At 43.6% G+C, this 21,315-nt stretch overlaps 1 protein-coding gene across 5 annotated transcripts in view; it reads left to right on the forward strand.

The window, feature by feature from the left end:
- camk2d1 (calcium/calmodulin-dependent protein kinase (CaM kinase) II delta 1) overlaps nucleotides 1-21,315 on the forward strand; it is a 100,193-nt gene that overhangs the window by 28,586 nt on the left and 50,292 nt on the right. The window lies entirely within an intron of this gene.

The following is a 21,315-nucleotide window of genomic DNA, read 5'->3' on the forward strand; positions in this document are numbered from 1 at the left end:
GCTGACTTAGTGTGTGTGTGTACACTTTGGAACTGGAAGTGGAATTGGAATGTGTCTCCACGCCCAGTGTTGTCTGATTTGGGAGCATTAGTGCTCACGGTACCTGTGTGCACTGTTGCCAGATGTTTGCAAGAGAAACAAGCAACCAGACCTAAGACAACAAGCCCGACAACAAGCGACTATTAAGTCTGCCTGGTGGCACTATAAAAGGCAGATGTGAGAAATGCAGAGCAAATGTTTTCCCTTGGCCTCTAGGGAGTGCATCATGCCTTTTGGCCTGGCAGAGACACAAAAAAAAACTCAATCAATATAGACCCACTACCAATAACTAACAGCCCAAAGTGACTAAGAATAAGCAGACTTGGCAACACTACCTTTGTGGGTTGTTGGGTGGGAGCAGATCTGGACTTGCAGACTGGGGAGACTTAAAACACAGCATTCCATAGCGTGTGTCATTCACACAACACAGTACACACAGAACACATACACCATCACACACATCATTCCAGCATATACTCCAACCCCCTCCCAGCTCAGCGGTCTTCCGTGTTTTGGTACAATGATGCACGACCACAACACCCTCCCCTCCCCCAAACCGAACCCCCCCCCCACCCCCTTTGCATGATGCCGGTCCGCAAACATTTTGTAAACTTGTCAGCTGGTCCGTGGTAATAGAAAGGTTGGGAACTTGACTTACTTGACTGACCTTAAAACGACATGACTTCATCCATAATGCACGCACGCACAGATAGCTGTAATGACATGATGGACAGAGAAGCAGACGAGGTGAGAGTTGGCGCTCACTGATTGACTAAAGGCTGATTCATATACTTTTTGAGATTGACAGTGAGGTCTGACCTCCCAATGTGTCACGGATGCAACGCATTGAGAGCATCGTGTCAACCTGCTATTTCACAGCAGCATGAATTAAGCGCGATGGGAAGACACACGGATGGAGGATGGGGCAGACGAAACTGACCAGACGGACTGACAGGAGAAGATCTTTAATAATGAAACTGTCAGGATGTAATAGACAATTTTATAATCTGATCTCAGGTCAGAATGGGTTAAAGTGGGAGAACTATACTGATTTAGAAGGCATTTGTAGAATCGGCCTCGGGTCTTGCTGGGTTCATAGTGAAATCACCTTCTATTGCTGTTTCCTATGCTTCCGTGTTGCGTTCCCCTTAGTGTGGCTCTGTCTCCTAATTTCATCTCATTTCACATTAAACACAACGGCAACAGTGTCATCTGTCTCACAACACTGCTCTGTCCAACAACTAAATGTATATACCCAATCTGTGCTACAGCAAAACCCATACATTGTGTTAATAGTTTGCCTTTTTTGGAGCATCATTTGATATTGATATTTTACATCCTGTGTTAATTGTTTAGTAATCATGGGGGGGCTCAGGGGGGCTCATTTCATAATGGTTCACAAATCACGCACTAGGAAAGCAAACATTTTCAGTGAAATTGTATTTTGGTTTTAATCCTCACATTTGCAAAGATGTCGTTCTTCTTGGCTTGCCCTCGCTGTCGCATGTCATATGGCAGCCAAGTCTATGTTTGTTTAGGGCACTAAATGACGACATAAGATGTCATATGGCCGATATAAATACATCTTGTAACTAATTTTAAGTATAAAAAACGAGGTAGGATGGATGCATGTAGCAGCCAGGTGTATGGACCCCCGGTGACATACAAAAGCAAACAAAGGGCACAATTGTGATTTATTTTGTATTTATTTTGTAATTTATTGAGTTTATAGATTAGCTATTTTTGTGGTATTATTTAGTTTTTTTTTGTCTTGCAATTCTGCAAGTAGCCATGACGTTTCGGGAGACCTTTGCGTGGAAACGTTTGGGAATTTCATGCTGTATCGTTCATCAACTTAACCATAATGAATACGTCCATAACATTGCAAACCTGTCCACGCATGCATGTCCCACATGAGAGACCGGCTCTGACAGGAAGAAGCCATTGCTCTTGGCTCGCGACACAGGCAGACGTCTATGCCTGCCTTTTGTCAACAGCTGGTCTGTCTGGTTTTGTCAACAGCTCCAGTGGTCCAAATTGGGTCTGTAACTCTTGAGAGTGTGCAAAAAGAACCGAATGGACCCTTACAGGACTGTAACTCTTGAGTGTGTGCAAATGGAAGCAAGTGGACTCTTATGGGTCCATTTGCTTCCATTTGGATGGAGGGAAGTGTCAGGAGTGATTTGTGAAAGAAATATAGTATATCCATAGCTATGTAGGTATTTGGCATTAAAATTGAGCTTTGACATTTTTTATCGCACAGCCCCAGCAAGTAAAAAAGAAAGTGCTAAATTTAACGGTAATTCAAATTTTCCATTTTCCAATATCATTCCATAATAGACAATTAACTTTTCGGGCATGACCTTTGGGTAAGTACTTGCCCACTGGGCTAGTGCCTCGGAGACCTTGTTGTCAACAACTGAGCTGGAAGAAGTGGTGGTTGACAGTTTGAGGTGTTCTCTCCTCTCCAGCTCCAGTGGTGTTCAGCACACTGCTGTCTCTCAGGCTGAAGTGGAAGTGGATTTGTGGTGACTTGACTCGACAAGTCGTCCCCTCTAACTCAGCGTGCTGCTCGGTGACAGTTGACACTTCTGAGAGGGAGAGGTTTGTCAGGAATGTGCCACTCTGGAGAGGAGAAGTGAATCTGGAAACGAAGCAAAGAACGCCTGTGTTAAAATTTGGAGGAATGGTTCTACAAAATGAACTACATTTATTTCCAGAATGGTCCTCCAGGGGTCTATACTTGGCCCCTCTTTTTTCCCCTCTGTAGGCTACTACATCTCTTAGCTGAAACCACATGTTTGGTATTTCCATCAAAGGTTTGCTTCATAATATGCCCAGAATATTGCTACAAATGATAACTTCAACATTCTTGGACTGCTAAGCTGACATTTTAATATCAGATGGTTCAGACTACAAATGAATCAGCCCTCTATCTGTCAGGCATCATTTAACACCTCATGCTGTTGGCGCTGCCAGTCAGCCAGCCGGCCACAAGCGCCAGAAGTAGATGATGTCAGGCTGGTGCTGCCAGGGGCACGCGGCTGCTGTCGACACCCAGACAGACATGCACCAGGCAAGCCAGACGGACAGACCACATGCCGGCCAGCCAGCGTGGTCACCAGGCCAAATTCCTATCTGTCACAATCTAATTCTCTCTCACTCTCTCTCACACTCAATCTCACTCTCTCAGATTTTGATATAGTTGACTACGACCTCAAGGTCATTACACACTGGCGGATTAGCGATGCGTCGTGAATAAACGACCCGGAATGTTGACGCGTCTGCCTAATAGTGCTTATACACATCTAAATGCGACGCGTATAGGCGATTATTCACCTATACTCCTTCTCCTGCTTCCTGAGTCGTTGGTATCCTTTAGATTTTCCCACCACTTCCTTTTTGCTTTTCTGCCTTCATTGATCGCATCAAGTGAAGACTGACAGAAAAGAGGGAGAGAGAGAGAAGGGGAGAGACACGCAGCAAAGGTCGTCATGAACGGGACTCGAACACGCAACGCGCTGTCGGGCCAGAGCCTACAGTATATGTGGCATGTGCCTGGACCACTTGGCCAGCGGGCGACCCCACACCACTTCTTCACTACCGTGATACTGTACAGTTGACCTAGAATTGACAACGATGCATCCAGTCAAATATTTTTACAGATTGTTTTTATATTATATTGCTTAGACTGATACTATAGGTTCTTGGTTTGCCTATATCCTAGTCTACTGAGGCACTACACTCTCTACATTTGATGTGTGCGTTTACCTTTCTTACGATAAGTCGCTCTAGATAGTGCCTGCTGAATGCCTATATTGAAGCGCTTTGGATAAAGGCAGCTATATATGAATGCACCATTTATCCCATTGAAACCGGGAAAGCAAAAAAAGGTCCTTGCAGTCTTGTTTCCATTCATGTCCTGGGTCCTGAATCAGTGACATTTTAGCATTGGTGATTCAAAAATAGCATACACTGTACAAGTTACCAGCATGGCACTTTGTGCCACGATTCTTTAACATAAACAAATAATAATCTTGAAATTGTGAAAACAATGGATGCATATAATCGGCCTCAAGTCTTAATTGGTGAACATTTAACTATATTTGTTATTGTAGAGCCAGCGATTATCTTTGCCCTACGGCATTGTCCTCATGCGATCAGAGTTGTTCACCGAACACGAATGGATTAGTTTCCTCCATCCTTGTAATGATTGACAACTGTTATTAACGTGCAACACTGATAAGAGATGGCGTGTGGATATGAGTGTCCTAATCTCTGACAGCACTATGGCTGTTGTAGTTCACAAAGGGGCTAAAGTACAGGGGTTATGCATGGCTCTCATACTGTAGTTAACAGTAATAGCTCCTGATGATGAGGTGGCCCACGGGAGATGTGGTACAGTGTGGGCGTGTATGCGTGCCCTGCTGTCCTTCCTGTAAACAGGAAGCTGGAACACACTCGGCTGTGTATGTCAGAACTGACGTAATACAGAGCAGTGGTTCTCGACCTGTGGGTCGGGATTTTCTTTCATTTCTTTGGGGACGGGACAATTTAGTGACAATTTAAGGACTTTTAAGACCTTTTTGATACCTTTTTCTTTTTGGAAAAGACCTTTGATTACATCAAAAGTAATCAACAGAAGGCCTGGGCCATGGCTCAATGGTCCAGGCACCTTGGCTGGTAATCCAGTCTGGCAGTGTGCCGCGGGTTCGACTCCCGATCCCGACAGACTTTACTGCATGTCTTCCCCCCATCTCTCTCCCCATTTCCTGTCAGCCTACTGTCTGTCCCTCCGTAAAATATATAAAATAAAAAGGCGAAAGCCGCAAAAAAAACATTAAAGAAAAAAGTAATCAACAGACTAAGCTATAAAAACTGGTCAAGCATTGGCCAAATTGTCAAATAACATAAAGAGGCAAGTGTGTGTGACATTATTGTCAATGTCCACACTGTGTGTGTGTGTGTGTGTGTGTGTTCAGAATCCCTGCCATTATGCAAACCTTAAAAATGTAACCGTTTTGAAAGACTTGTCGTCATGCCTTGTTTCACAGAACTTGTTCATCAGGTTCAGTCTAGAGATGAGAAGATGAGACGCTTGACACACTGTGGCACTTTCTCTCATTCCCATCACTGGAAATATCATCTCTGGAAATGCTGTTTGTCCAAAACGGTTACTTTTCAGGAAATGGAGGAAAAAAAAAACGAAAGCATAAAATACCTGCATTCCAACGGATCCAAGTTATAAACCTATTTTCCTCCCCACACAAATTTCTGTGTTGTCACTGCTGTTGTAATCCTCACTTGCTCAGCTGCCATGCAGTGAGGAGCCCCCACCGGGAGGACGTAGAGCCTCCTTCCCGTCCAACACTGGATAAGTACTGCACCCGTAACCCATCCAGGTGGGGGCTCCGGATTACAACAGCAGTGACAACACCTAAACATAACCGCAAGCACGGAGCAGCGCATGTTCGCCAACCTTAATCCAGTCGCCGACCTTAACGCATGTTCGCCAACCTTAATCTGGTCGCCGACTTTAACGCATGTTCGCCAACCTTAATCCGGTCGCCGACCTTAACGCATGTTCGCCAACCTTAATCCGGTCGCCGACCTTAACGCATGTTCGCCAACCTTAATCCGGTCGCCGACCTTAAGGCATGTTCGCCAACCTTAATCCGGTCGCCGACCTTAACGCATGTTCGCCAACCTTAATCCGGTCGCCGACCTTAAGGCATGTTCGCCAACCTTAATCCGGTCGCCGACCTTAACGCATGTTCGCCAACCTTAATCCGGTCGCCGACCTTAACGCATGTTCGCCAACCTTAATCCGGTCGCCGACCTTAACGCATGTTCGCCAACCTTAATCCGGTCACCGACCTTAACGCATGTTCGCCAACCTTAATCCGGTCGCCGACCTTAACGCATGTTCGCCAACCTTAATCCAGTCGCCGACCTTAACGCATGTTCGCCAACCTTAATCCAGTCGCTGACCTTAATGCATGTTCGCCAACCTTAATCCAGTCGCCGACCTTAACGCATGTTCGCCAAACCTTAATCCGGTCGCCGACCTTAACGCATGTTCGCCAACCTTAATCCGGTCGTTTTCCGCATGTAAGCGTGAATAAAGCGAAATTAAACTGGTTAGGATCTCCACACACACACACGTGGGCTTTTCAAGCAGAAGCTGTGCAACTTTGACAAAGGCTCCGTCGTGGATTATTGAGTGTAATATTCTCTGTAGAGGTTACACATCTGATGCGTAGTAGCCTACAATACAATGTATAATGCATAATAATTTACTGCACTCACTTCATTATTAATAGCTTGTATACTGTGTCTCCCTGCAGTGGATGTTGTTATAATAAAATTGTCTGCATTGATCCTATCTGTAACTCTGAGAGTGTACAAATTGAACCATTTGTACACTGTCAGAGTTAAATGAACGTGGTGATTTTGATCTCGGCACACATTGCAGCCTTTATGCTACTTGGTGTGTCACTCTTTGTGCGTGCGTACGTGCGTGCGTGAGTGCGTGCGTGCATGCGTGCGTGCATGTGTGTGCATCACACTTTCTCCTTCCCAAGCCACCTGGCTCGTATTTCTTTCTTTTGTTAGACTGTGTTTTTCCGTATTTGTGCATTGTTGGCAAACGAGTTATATTTAGCTACAATGTTTACTTTAGCTACGTAGCTTCTACGTACTGCTGCTGCTGTGTGTGTGTGTGTGTGTGTGTGTGTGTGTGTGTGTGTGTGTGTGTGTGTGTGTGTGTGTGTGTGTGTGTGTGTGTGTGTGTGTGTGTGTGTGTGTGTGTGTGTGTGTGTGTGTGTGTGTGTGAGCACTAGTCTGTAGAACTCATGGGTGTAAGATAATTATCAAGCGAGGGTCAATTCTTTTTTACACTGTATCGTTTAAAGGAGCACTTTCAACCTGTAATAATGTTCATTATAATATTATGGCTACATTTCTGTCTGTGTCTCAGAGGAGGGCTGTGGACAGTTCAGAAACCTCGGTAGACATTTTTCAGTAATGCAAGAGAGCAATGTCTTCTGTTTCTATGCTCTTGCAAAATGAACAAATTCATAAATAAAAGGTTGAAATTGTGGGTGACATGAGCAAAACCTGTCTATACCGATGATGTGACTGGTAGACAGGTTTCTGACCCGACCTCCTCTGCGACACAAAGTGAGTAGACACTTAATGAGCATTATAGTGGGGTTCCGTCTCCATGTTAAATTTAGTTGTCATTTACAACTCATGTAAAAGTTTCACTTTCAGTACTAATTTGAAGGTGAGGGTCTATAGAACCATTTTGGTTCGAGTGGCAATCACCAAAATAAAATAATTGGCCTATAGGGGGCGTAGTCAGGTGCCAACCCCCATCAGCCCTATACCAAAATATGTAAACTGTTGTAACTTTTGATTAAATTATCCAATCTGAACATATGATATATGTATGGATTCACAATCAGGAGTAGCATTTGGTACTTAAACCTTATTACACATATAATATTTATTTCCACCCAGTATTGGTGTAAATACACAAAAATAGCAGGAAAAACGAGCTAAAAACTAGTAGTGGGGTCCCTAGACAGACCGTCATTTACAACTCAACAAAAGTTTAACTTTCACTTCTAATTTGTAGATAATGACCTATAGAGCAATTTTAGTTTGAGTGGCAAGTCGACAAATTAAAAAAATATATATTTTTGCCAAACTTCCAAAATGGCCAAAATCGGAATTATGTTTATTTGAAAGATGTCTTAATTTTCTTATATTGCTGTTTTTTCTTGCTATATCAAGTTAATCCTGCGTGAGGAATCAACTGGATTTCAAATATTAATGTTTTGAATAATCTGATATAGAAACAAAATAAAGATGGCTGCCAATGTACATTGAATTACTACATTACGCCTAACTTCTATCCTGTTGAACCTAGAATGGTGATGTTGGTGCCTATAGGCCTACCTATGTTATCATGAATGACTAATTGTATAAAAACAAAATACATATAATAGGACAATATATAATATTTCACAAAAATGAGACAATGCAGTACATATGTGGGGAACTAAAGTTAGATATTGGAATATAATACACCACTCCTGTGTTATATTTGTTTATTTTATTAGTTACTATGTACAGTACTGCCACTATAGGGGGCAGAGTAGCAGGTGTGTCTTAATTGTTCAGACTTGGTAGCTTGTTAGTTATAAGACTGTGTACATACATCTACTGATGCCTAGTCTGGACACATCCTCAGTGATGTTCCTGGAATCTTAGGGCGTTTCGGGTCTTTCAACATCATACGCCCTCCTCCAGGTGACCCAGCCAGGGTTGATCAGACCTAGAGCTTGTGTCCAGACGGCTAGCTAGCTACCATGACTCCAAGGCTCCCCTCTTTTGAGCCACAGCCATCTTGAGGCTCTCTCTGCCGCATCGGTGGTACTGCGGATGGCTCTCCTCTTTCTCTCTCCCTCGATGCCTAAGCTACTGAAGGCTCTGGCCAAGGACCGGGCTGCAAAACCTCTGCATCCAACCTCCACAGGGAAACACCAACCAGTCTGCTGGCAGTCGCTGACCAGACCTGCATACTTGGAGAGCTTCCTTTCAAAGGCTTCTTCCAGGCGATCTTCCCACGGGACTGTCGGCTCCATCAGCACTGCTTGCTTGGTAGACTCAGACACAAGGACAATGTCTGGTCACAGGGTGGTGACTACAATATGGCTGGGGAACTTCAGCTGATGTTCAAGATCCACCAACAACTGCCAGTCTCTTGCAGACATCAGGATGCCTGCAGATGTTGTTCTTCTGACAGGAGTTGGCTTGTCCCCAGCTCTGACAAGATGGTCGGACCTGCTTTGACCACTCCAGTCCTGTGCTGATGGCTTCAGCAATGGTCTTAAGGACTTGGTCATGCCTCCACCTGTACCGTCCATCTCCAAGTGCCCTTGTACAGCAACTGAGGATGTGTTCCAGGGTCCCTCGCTTGGAACACAGTGGGCATGCTGGTGTCTCTGCTATGCCCCATATGTGCAGGTTTGACGGGCTTGGAAGCACGTCATACACTGCCATGATGAGAAATTTGATGCGGTGAGGCTCAGCTTTCCAAAGCTCTGCCCAGGTCACTTTCCTCTCAACCGCATTCTCCCATCTCGTCCAAGCTCCCTGTTGCTTCAGTCCCACAGCCTTGCAGGTTCTGGTCTCCTCCACTGCAGCTCTCACCTCATCCTGAACAAGGCGTCGCCTTTCCTTCCCCCTGGTGTTCATTTGGGGACTCGGAAAGGAACCTAGCCCTGCTCGGCCTCGTGTGACCACGCCCACCATGCACCTGTGGTGCAGCCTTGCCTCTACCTCTTGAACTGCTTCCTCTGCCCTCCATTTCCTGCCAGTCCTCACTTGGATCCCTGCTTTAGCCACCTTCGGATCACTTGAGTCCCTGTACTGAACCACTTCTCTGGCTCTAGTTACCTTGAATTCCTCCTCCAGGGATTTGAAAGGCAGTTGCAGTTTGTTGGTGTTTCCGTAGAGTGCAATGCTGCTCAGGCTCCTTGGTAGTCCGAGCCATCTCCGGAGGTGGTTGCTGACCCTCCTCTCCGACATGTCGAACTGCACATCTGGTTCAGGGGGTTCTATGAGGTTGTTGCACTCTCCCAACTCCTGCTCTCTTGCAGGGTCGCTGTACGTCTGCTTCAGATGTTGGTCTATGTCTTCCTGCGAGGAGGCCAGTTTGCCACTGCACTTCTGCCCCAGCAAATCCTTGGTGAACTTGAAGAGGTTAGCGATGAAAGCAGCACGTTTGCGTGCCCTCTCACGCCGCCGCCTCCGGATGTGCTGTGGCATTGGCAAGAAGATCATGCTGGACTGGTGCACCTGTTAATCGTAATAAATGTCTCTTTTGTGAAGAGAAGAAACACTTGCAGCAGACCATTCATTCCAGAAGGTAGAACTCACCCAAGAGATAAACGACAAGGCAGTTGCGCTGGGAGAAGACCGTATCGTGGCACTCCATGACTATCCATATTCATAAAAAACACTTAGGATCCTTCATGACATGTTTAACTTTTTTGCTTACCTTCAAAATATCAATACCACAAGAGAGCAATCAGTGCAGCTCATGCTCTTCTGCAGTATGCTTAGTATTATAACTAACAAGCTACCAAGTCTGAACAATTAAGACACACCTGCTACTCTGCCCCCTATAGTGGCAGTACATAGTATAAGTAATTAAATAAAATAAACAAATATAACACAGGAGTGGTGTATTATATTCCAATATCTAACTTTAGTTCCCCACATATGTACTGCATTGTCTCATTTTTGTGAAATATTATATATTGTCCTATTATATGTATTTTGTGGTTCAACAGGATAGAAGTTAGGCGTAATGTAGTAATTCAATGTACATTGGCAGCCATCTTTATTTTGTTTCTATATCAGATTATTCAAAACATTAATATTTGAAATCCAGTTGATTCCTCACACAGGATTAACTTGATATAGCAAGAAAAACAAAGAAAAAACAGCAATAAGATAATTAAGACATCTTTCAAATAAACATAATTCCGATTTTGGCCATTTTGGAAATTTGGCAAAAATATATATTTCTTTAATTTGTAGACTTGCCACTCAAACTAAAATTGCTCTATAGGTCATTATCTACAAATTAGAAGTGAAAGTTAAACTTTTGTTGAGTTGTAAATGACGGTCTGTCTAGGGACCCCACTACTAGTTTTTAGCTCGTTTTTCCTGCTGTTTTTGTGGATATACACCAATACTGGGTGGAAAGAAATATTATATGTGTAATAAGGTTTAAGTACCAAATGCTACTCCTGATTGTGAATCCATACATATATCATATGTTCAGATTGGATAATTTAATCAAAAGTTACAACAGTTTACATATTTTGGTAGCGCTGATGGGGGTTGGCACCTGACTACGCCCCCTATAGGCCAATTATTTTATTTTGGTGATTGCCACTCGAACCAAAATGGTTCTATAGACCCTCACCTTCAAATTAGTACTGAAAGTGAAACTTTTACATGAGTTGTAAATGACAACTAAATTTAACATGGAGACGGAACCCCACTATTAGTGAGGATCAGTTATATGAAAGTGGGTGAAGTGGTCCTATAAACTGTGTTTCTATGTTTAAACCACGTATGTCCGTGCTAATGGCCCCCACACACTGTAGGAGTTTTAAAGTTGTCGGCGAGTCATCAGATCGTTATGTATTTCACACTACAAGAGTCTTTTTTTTTTTTTTAATCGGCTGTCATTCATATTATCTTTGTGGCTTTCACACTAAACGATTGATCGCAGACTGCAAGAGTTATCCAAGATGCGATCCAGACCCGATACTCTCTGCACTGTTGATTCCGATGCGGTTTTATCAACATTCAAGTGAAATGCGTTGATTTTTCATAGACTATTTAACAGCAAGATTGCGCTAATATAGCTACCAATATGTACGACACAGGGATTTACCCAAGGAATAAAGGTTTATATAGTATCATGATCATCTATCGATACAGTCGACAGACAGACAGACAGACACTGTCAGTGAGTGAGCACAGCTGTCCTGTGCTCTCATTGGCTGTAATACAGGCCTTCTCGGTGTGCCTTATCGGCACTATATCTTCTCGCAGAGCCTTTCACACACAGCGAGCAAAACCTCGGCGATCAGATCGGGGGTTTTGTCGGCGAGCGCCAAAAATGCCCCCGATAGCATAATCGGTGCAAATATCGGGCAGTGTGTAGGAGCCATAAAGCTCCCCTGTATGCTGTTCTTTGTTACCTTCTCCATTCATGTCACACCTGTCTGCCTCTGGAAGTGCGAATATGTGTGTGTGTGTGTGTGTGTGTGTGTGTGTGTGAGAGAGCGAGAGAGAGCATTTCTCTCTCTCTATCTCTCGATCTCTCTATCTCTCTCTCTCTCTCTCTCTCTCTCTCTCTCTCTCTCTGGCCCAGCTTTCAGAGGCCTCAGCTCAGATGAGACAGGCAGAAGAGAAAGGCCTGGATTAAGTCCACACACACACACACACACACACACACACACACACAGACACACACAAAGGGAGTGCAGCCTTGGCAACCTATCCCATAGGGTACATGGCCAAGTCTGTGATGTATTTTATGTCTGGCTACATGCTGGCTCGCCTCTTTCTGGCTCTAGTAGCACTCAGTGGTGGTGACTGCAGGTGCTATGTGTAGTGTTGAGTTCGTTGACTAAAACTATGGCGCAAAATGTTTGTCGACTACCTTCAAATGACTAAAATGTGACTAAAACTAAATGGCATTTTATTCAAAAGACTGACTATTCCCAGCGACAAAGTCTAGTATCTCTGACTGTACTGTGGCTTAAATATCCTCTTTGGCTTATAGGACAGTGGTTCCCATTCCCAGCCTTTTTATTTATTTCATCTGGCCACTTAACACGGCTGTCGTGTTAAGCCATGTTTACACTTTGTTTTATATTGTGTTTTAGTTTGCATACTCCACTACAATCATTTTGACAAATGTAGTTACCGGTCATTGCACTTTGCAGATTTAGATTACTAGACCTTCAGGTTCTTCTCTCGTAGAGCCGCGTTTGCATATTAAGCAAAACAGCTGGCTGTTTTTGTTTCACTATACAGGTCATTAACCTCCCCCAACACACACACAGAGTCACGCGTGCACAGACACACACACACGCACACAGCTTATTGGTTTGCACAAAATCTAATAAAACAATTCCACCCTGAAGCCACACTAATACAAGCTTGTTGTTGTCATTGTCATGCTGTAATGACAGGACAGCTCGCAGCCTGTAGCGTCTGTGTATTCTCTATTCTATTAATATTGTTCATAATTAATTATACGGACTCTCTGGATTTTGGAAGGAAGAAGCTCTTCCCCAATGCGACCTCATGGTGGCGCTAAAACAGGGGCCTTCATGTTTTGACCTATAACTCTATACAATCAAACATTTATTAAATGTTTGCGTCTAATATGAGGACTGATGGCATTTTTGGCAGCAGGCTAAATCTGCCAGCATTATGGTCACTGTCTCCCACTCGACTCGAGTCCATTGAACTCATGATTCATGTCCTTTTGAAAATGTCTCCCATAGGGCCGTCTGGTTGCTTGAAAAGTGAGTCAACCACTGTGACGGTTTATTTTACTGTGACATTTTGTTTTTCAAATAAATGCCCCAAAGAATATGAATTTAAAACAAATTCAATGGTTTTTCAAAATAATTCAAAGAATAAAAATACAAATAAATCGCATACATTTGAAAACACACGCATGTAGTAGTGGAATGGCCAATCTGCAAGCTCAGAACACATAGCATTGTAACACTTTTTGAGCTTGTAGATCTGCTATTTTCTCTGTTGGGTCTTGAGCTAAAGGGTTTTGGAACCCCTCCCTAACTGGGTCGTAGCTAGTATGTTGCAGGGACTTACCTCTATCCAAACATAGACATATAAATGTAGACGCATCCTTCAGCTCTGGAGCGTATGTGCAAAAGTGAGGGCAACCTTCCGCGTTGGTGCTTCTGCTGCTTCACTAGTCTCGCGTAACTATTGTGAGAGGCAACAGTCTGGCAATGCGAGACTAGTGCTTCACAGAAGCTTCCGTGTGCGTCGGATCTGACAAGTCCCGGAAAAGACGCGCTGTGATTGGCCAGTAGTCACTTGAGTGTCAGCGTGGCGTAGCGTGCCTTCCGCACTTCTGGTGCACTTCCACCATCGCGTCTATTGTCCAACCCTTGATGCTGAGTGACCTCGTGACAAGCAGGGAGGCACTAGGCCCCATTTCTCAGAGTCTTTGGTATGACCCGGCCGGGGATCGAACACCGACCTCCCAGTCTCAGGGCGGACACACAAGGCCATTGTAGAGCTTTGTAGACTGCAATTGCAATCTACAAAAATGCGTGGCCCACTGTGCGTTTCGCAGCCTCCAAAATGTGTCCTGAATTGCTGTGTGACCAGGGTCTTAATGAGAGTCTGTCCCACAGCTGTCACCTTCTGGCGCACCTTTTACATTTATGTCTCTGTTGTTCCCTCCTCTCCTTTCATGTCTCCACCATTGTGTATCTTACACTCGCACGCACGCATGCACGCACATGCACGCGCACACTCATTTCAGCTTGCTCCTCCACCAAGAGACAACAACAACTAAACTAATCGGTGTGTCTTATGTGAATTTGCTTTGTGACTTGGTGTTGAGGAAAATCCCACATTTTATATCATAACCTATATCATAATTACATTTGTAAACCAAGCAATTTCAATGAGTTATGTCGATTTTGTACTGAAAGGTGGGGTCTATAATGTGTCTTTGTTATAAGTTATGCATAATTGTAAAAAAATCTATCTAGCCCCTGTTATGAATTTTTTTTTCATATGTGCTGCATTATGCAGGGCGTTCCAGGGGATCCACAGCTAAATTAGTTGGCACATAATTTGTCTGGATCCAGGCTAATAACATAATGTTGGTTCATTAATCCATTTCCAGAATGCCAATATCATGGAGAGAGGTGGTGGGTCGGGGGGGCTGCAATGAAAATAGCTGCCCCCGTTTAGCGTGATGTGGTCTGACTCATGTGGGTTGTGGAAATGGGCCACCTCCTCCAGGCTCAATCCAGAATGCACCACTTTTCTCAAGTTGCGTGTCACATGTTCCTCCTATCACATGTTCCTCCTATGGCCTGAACAAAACATCTAGTTGTATTCATTTTAAAACAAACACGCAAACTAATCTAAGAAATGCCATGAATAACAAACTAATAATTATTGAGAAGTAGTGAAAATTGCCGATCTAAAAGCTCGCAATGCGGCGAGTTGTGTGCCTGTAGATCTGCTATTGTCTCTAGTTTTGAGTCCTGGGCAAACTACTCTAATCTCTCTTTTGGGTCTCGAGGCCTGAAAAGTTTGGGAACCACTGGTTTAGACTAGAGGATAATAGAGTTCATACCTGTGGACCACTGGTTTAGACTAGAGGATAATGGAGTTCATACCTGTGGACCACTGGTTTAGACTAGAGGATAATAGAGTTCATACCTGTGAACCACTGGTTTAGACTGGAGGATAATAGAGTTCATACCTGTGGACCACTGGTTTAGACTAGAGGATAATAGAGTTCATACCTGTGAACCACTGGTTTAGACTAGAGGATAACAGAGTTCATACCTGTGAACCACTGGTTTAGACTAGAGGATAATGGAGTTCATACCTGTGAACCACTGGTTTAGACTAGAGGATAATGGAGTTCATACCTGTGGACCACTGGTTTAGACTAGAGGATAATGGAGTTCATACCTGTGAACCACTGGTTTAGACTAGAGGATAATAGAGTTCATCATGTGGACCACTGGTTTAGACTAGAGGATAATAGAGTTCATACCTGTGGACCACTGGTTTAGACTAGAGGATAATAGAGTTCATACCTGTGGACCACTGGTTTAGACTAGAGGATAATGGAGTTCATACCTGTGGACCACTGGTTTAGACTAGAGGATAATAGAGTTCATACCTGTGGACCACTGGTTTAGACTAGAGGATAATAGAGTTCATATACCTGTGAACCACTGGTTTAGACTAGAGGATAATAGAGTTCATACCTGTGAACCACTGGTTTAGACTAGAGGATAATAGAGTTCATACCTGTGGACCACTGGTTTAGACTAGAGGATAATAGAGTTCATACCTGTGAACCACTGGTTTAGACTAGAGGATAACAGAGTTCATACCTGTGAACCACTGGTTTAGACTAGAGGATAATGGAGTTCATACCTGTGAACCACTGGTTTAGACTAGAGGATAATGGAGTTCATACCTGTGGACCACTGGTTTAGACTAGAGGATAATGGAGTTCATACCTGTGAACCACTGGTTTAGACTAGAGGATAATAGAGTTCATCATGTGGACCACTGGTTTAGACTAGAGGATAATAGAGTTCATACCTGTGGACCACTGGTTTAGACTAGAGGATAATAGAGTTCATACCTGTGGACCACTGGTTTAGACTAGAGGATAATGGAGTTCATACCTGTGGACCACTGGTTTAGACTAGAGGATAATGGAGTTCATATACCTGTGAACCACTGGTTTAGACTAGAGGATAATAGAGTTCATACCTGTGAACCACTGGTTTAGACTAGAGGATAATAGAGTTCATACCTGTGGCCATCGATCCAAATAAAACTTCCTCTCAAGGCCAGAGGATTATTGTAAATAGAATGTCAACATGACATCAGCCATGAGGATAGTATACTGTATATACACTAGGCTTAATGCTCAGAGACCCTCACAGTGGCGGGGACTGTGGTCGTGTTGGGGCTAAATCCTGTAATGTCACAGATTAGTGGCACGCCACACACTGTGTGTGTGTGTGTGTGTGTGTGTGTGTGTGTGTGTGGTAATGAAGTAGTCAAAGCGAGCGGAGCGAGGCCAACTTTCGCCCGGCGACCTGGATTACAGCTCTCCCGTAAAAGCGCATTGGTCGATTAGGATTACACACTGCCGCTGTGTAAACCGAGGATGTGATTGGGCGCTACGGTGGCAGTGATGGCATCTGGCTTCTGATTGGTTCAGCATGAGGAACTTCCCCCTGTAGGCTAGATGTAGCACTGCATGATTATAATGCCAGCGCACACAGCGAGACACACACACACACACACACACACACACACACAACACAGCACAGCACAGTACAGCACAGTATTACTTTGAAATAATTACATCCGTTATTATTTTGAGCATGTTAAATTACTGCCATTTTGGACTCTGTTCCATTCTTTACATGCATCAATGGCAGCTATTCTGTAGCACCTATAGAGCGCCGAAGTCCTGATGTCACTCGCTCATCCTTTTTGTTCATGGAATTTTTTCTCTATGGAGAATAACATGGGGTCATCTTAAAATCGTCTCGTATAAGCATTGTGGTCCAAGTAAACAAACTGTCTCTGCGATATTGTCGGGGAGGGGGGGGGGGGGGGGGTCTGTATCGATTACAGTCAGTCAGTCATATTTCATACTGTCCGTTTCTAGTGAAAATGTAACTAATTCTGCAGCAGTAACATTAGCTTTTTTTATGTATTCTTTTTCAAACACTGTTCTTATATGAGGCGATCTGATGCAAATAAAAAGTATATTGACGCCAGACTCCTTTAAAAGTTAAACTTTTGAAGGAGACTAGTCGTCTCTGTCAGGTGGAAACCGCATAAGTCCGGAACTGTAGCAGATGTTCTACTTTTAATGCTTTTGTGTGACGCTGTAGTGTGATAACAAAAAAGGTAAAAATATGCAGATATGAGGTTGCACACATATAACTCTGGTCAAAACAGAAATTAATTGACAGAACTTAATTGGGATTAACTGGGTACTGAGTACTCCGTCCACGACTGTATTTAGTCAAGCATTAATCAGCATTAATCAACGCACTCAACTCTGCTCTTCATGTGACAGGACTTCAAGTGCCTTCTCGCTTGAATTATTCAGGAAAATAGACTCTTCATCATTTTTCTCTCTTGCTTTGAATTTTCATTAGAGGCCGACTGATATAGGTTTGGCCGATACAGAAGTATTGAAAAATTGGATTTTCACCACTTTGACACTGGTTTCCCTATTTTGGAAAAGTCCTTGACCTATTTTGGGGCAAAAAAACACCACACACGCATACACACACACACACACACACACACACACACACACACTCCTTAAGCCAAGCGGTTGCCTCCTGGTCTGCTGTATGGAGGGTGACTAATCCTCCTCCCAGTCTTTGGAGAGGACAAACTTCAATGGTGTGCTCCATAGTTGCAAACACAGTGGGCTTGGTCTACTGCCCCATTTGTGAAGCTGGCCAAGCAGGGGCCATGTCCAGTCCTGAACATATTGAGCGTAGACCACTGTCTCCTTGGGAGGGTAGTGCCAGGGACCTGTTGGTTGGGGTCTGACACCAGGTGTCTGTTTGGGACCTCATTCCCTTTACCAAGCTGATTGGATGGTGAAGTCAGCTGGTGGGGGGTTCTTCCAAATTGGTCGTCTAGATGGAAGTCGAGCAGTGGGTGGGTTGAATATGTCTGCATGGATTGTATAGGTGGGGAGAGTCTTTGACCTTTTGAAGCATCCTTTGAGAAGCTGCTGCTCGCCGGATGTGTGGGGGGAGCTATGTTTGCTAAGACTGGGATCCAGGGGAGTGGTGTGAAGTGAATAATCCAGGTTATGGTTCTCATAGTGGTATTTAGCTGGGTATCCACTTGGTGTGTGTGTGTGTGTGATGACCTAGACCAGACAGGGGCACAATATTTCCAACCACTGACTGTGCTGTGGTGATAACTGATTGGTTGAATACCTTATTACTTAATTCAAAGTTTTCAAAATGTACAGAGGTACAGGTACAGCACTAATGCAAAAACGACACAAAAAGACACACAATGCCCCTGTGTTTTTTTTTAATTGTCGTCCTGTGTATTTAATGTGATGTGAGTGCTGGGGGCGTAGAGTACAGCACTTGCCATGGTAATGTATACATTATACACCAACACCACTTTCTGACAATGCAGAGTCCAAGGCACTTTCTGACGAGAGCTTTTAAGTGGCAGTGTGGAGCTGTATGATTTGAAGAGACGACGAGAGTCGTCTCTTCAAATCATACAGCTCCACACAAAATCATAGCTCCACACACCAGCAGGCCCACACCGCCACTTAAAAGCTTGATTAAGTATTTTAAAACAAAGCTACAGTCAGCTCAAAATAGACTGATCAGGGTTATACTAGGGATGGAACCCAGAACCCATATAGGAAGGAACCAGTTCAGAGAGCTGAACTGGCTCCCGGTTGAATCAAAAGTTACAATGGCTAGACTAAACATGGTCCATAAAATTAAATACGGAGAGGTCCCAGAAGTTTTAAGAACATGTTTCAGGCAGGTAAACGAGGTACACAACCATTTCACCAGAGCCAGTATTGCAGATGTGGTGCTCCCTGCTTTTAAAAGTAAAGTGGGCAAAGGCTCATTCATTTATATAGGAGCCACACAGTGGAATAGCCTGGAATCCAGTCTTAAACTGACCTCCAATTTGAGGACATTTAAACAGAAGACAAAAAAATGGCTACTGGAAAAGGTTCCCCTATAAGGGGTCATCTTAGAGGGATGGATAGGGACGTACTTGTTGAGTTGTGTATGTAATGTATATGTACTGTTATGTATTTGTGATGTATTTTAAAGTATTGTTCCGTTCAGTGTGAGAGGACCCCAGTGGAAATAAGTCTTTGGACTTTACTGTGTAATCCTTGGATCGCTGATTATAATGCTGTATTATGATTGCTTTTCTAAATAAATCAAATCAAAAATCAAATCAAAAAAAAAAGCTCTCGTCAGAAAGATTTTTTGTGGAGCTGTATGATTTGAAGAGACGACTCTCGTCGTCTCTTCAAATCATACAGCTCCACAAAAAATCATAGCTAATCATAGCATATGTTAATTTGCATCTGGTGTCGGGCATGTGGGCGAAATCCCCCCCCCCCCTCTCTCTTGAGCCTGTTAGTGCTCACACTACTCCAACAAAGTAAGCTACTTCAGAATCATTACCGTCAGCAGCGACACGCGTTTTATGCTCGTTACTCATAAAAACGGAATCCACTTTACATTTGAGATGCCGTATGATAATCATAGCGCTGAAGTTAAAATCACACGCATCTTGTTATTTTCTGCATGAATGGAACGAACTGCCTGTGGTGAAAAGCACTGCGGAGCTGTGCTGATAGTGTTTGTGTGTTTGAGTGCAGTCGTATTTCCCAGAAGGCTGTGTTGACATTACTGTACAGTGCATCATCTGCACCGGAGAAACAGCGGGGTAGCAACAGAACAAGGTTACTTGGGCAGTCCTTTGTTGCCAGCAGCTTTCAAGGCTCCACAAGCAAGAAGTTCGGGGCTCAGGTTGGCAGAGAGAGAGAGAGTAGTCCCCAGGATTACATTTTAGGAAATTGGAACCAAGTGGAAAAATATATATATCACAAGATTTTAGTTGACTAAATCTACAGTTGATTTAGTCGACAGAAATGTGTTTAGGCGGGCCTTGATGGCATCATAATGGCTGATTTCATTTACACGTTGAAGTTGATTGCATACTGAAAACAGCCAATCTACAAGCTCATGAGCGCATGAGCTCTTTTCCACTAGTCCCTCCCTGACATTTTAGTCTGGTTTTAATTTGTTGATGAAATTGTCAGTATATTTCGTTTTAGTCATCATAGCTTAGTTTTTATTTCGTTTTTGTCAGCGGAAAAAGGTGTAGTCGAACGTTTTTCGTCAGTTTTTATTTTCTGAAGACCTGTACTGTTCTGTTCGCTTCTATGAGAGAAATAACTCTGTCAACAATTCTTTTACTGCGCTTAGGTTTTTGTATAGGGCCTATACAGCCTATACTATAGGCTACCTGCTATGTGCTTGATGCGTACTGCTGTTTACCATTATCTTTCTTGTGTATTTCTTATTCATAGTGTGTTGTGTGCTGGTGGAACATCTTCATGATGCACTGTACCAAAGATTATCCCACAAACCATTTCACTGACAGTTTGTCATTCATAACTACTTTTGACAGTGCTCTCAATTGGTACTTTGCAACCACACAGCCACAGTAGTATAAGCTAGTCGAATGATGTGCTTGTCACGTTATCTGTCTTGTTGTCTGTTCAATAATGCAAGGCACTACATTTTCTGAAAGGTGCTCCACAAATAAAACATTTTACTCACTTAATTATTAATCCTTAGAGGAAAAAAGCAACTAGGGAGGGAGCTTCTTCAGTCCCATGTCAGTGAATAGACATACTGTAGTGTGCCCCATTTTTATACTTAACAGTATGATAAAAATACCTTTTATCACTTAAACCCTATATACTTACCACGTGTTGCTTGTAGATCTGCTATTTTCCACGCCCAGAATAGGGGCGCTAGGTAGGGTTCATGTGCCAAACTATGGTGACAATTCCTAGAACAGTGAAGGTTTAGTGATTTGCGTCATGTTATAACGGTGGATTTAAGGACCGGTCTGACCGGATGAACCAGCCATTCTAAGTAACCTTTTCAATTTAGCAATCTTACCTTTCCCATACAGCTAAACATTTCCTGTACAGCCAAATAGTTGTCTCTTGTACAGTAGGGCTGGCTTAACTGTTACATCCTTGGTACTAACCTGTCTGGCCTTCACACACCTTGGGGCCTCTACACGCCTTCACAGCTGTAGAGGCCCCACAGGCACCGTTCTAGTAATAATAATAATACCAGTGAC

Source organism: Protomyctophum parallelum, assembly GCF_964188405.1.
Source record: "Protomyctophum parallelum genome assembly, chromosome: 18".
In the NCBI taxonomy this organism is placed as follows: Eukaryota; Metazoa; Chordata; class Actinopteri; order Myctophiformes; family Myctophidae; genus Protomyctophum; species Protomyctophum parallelum.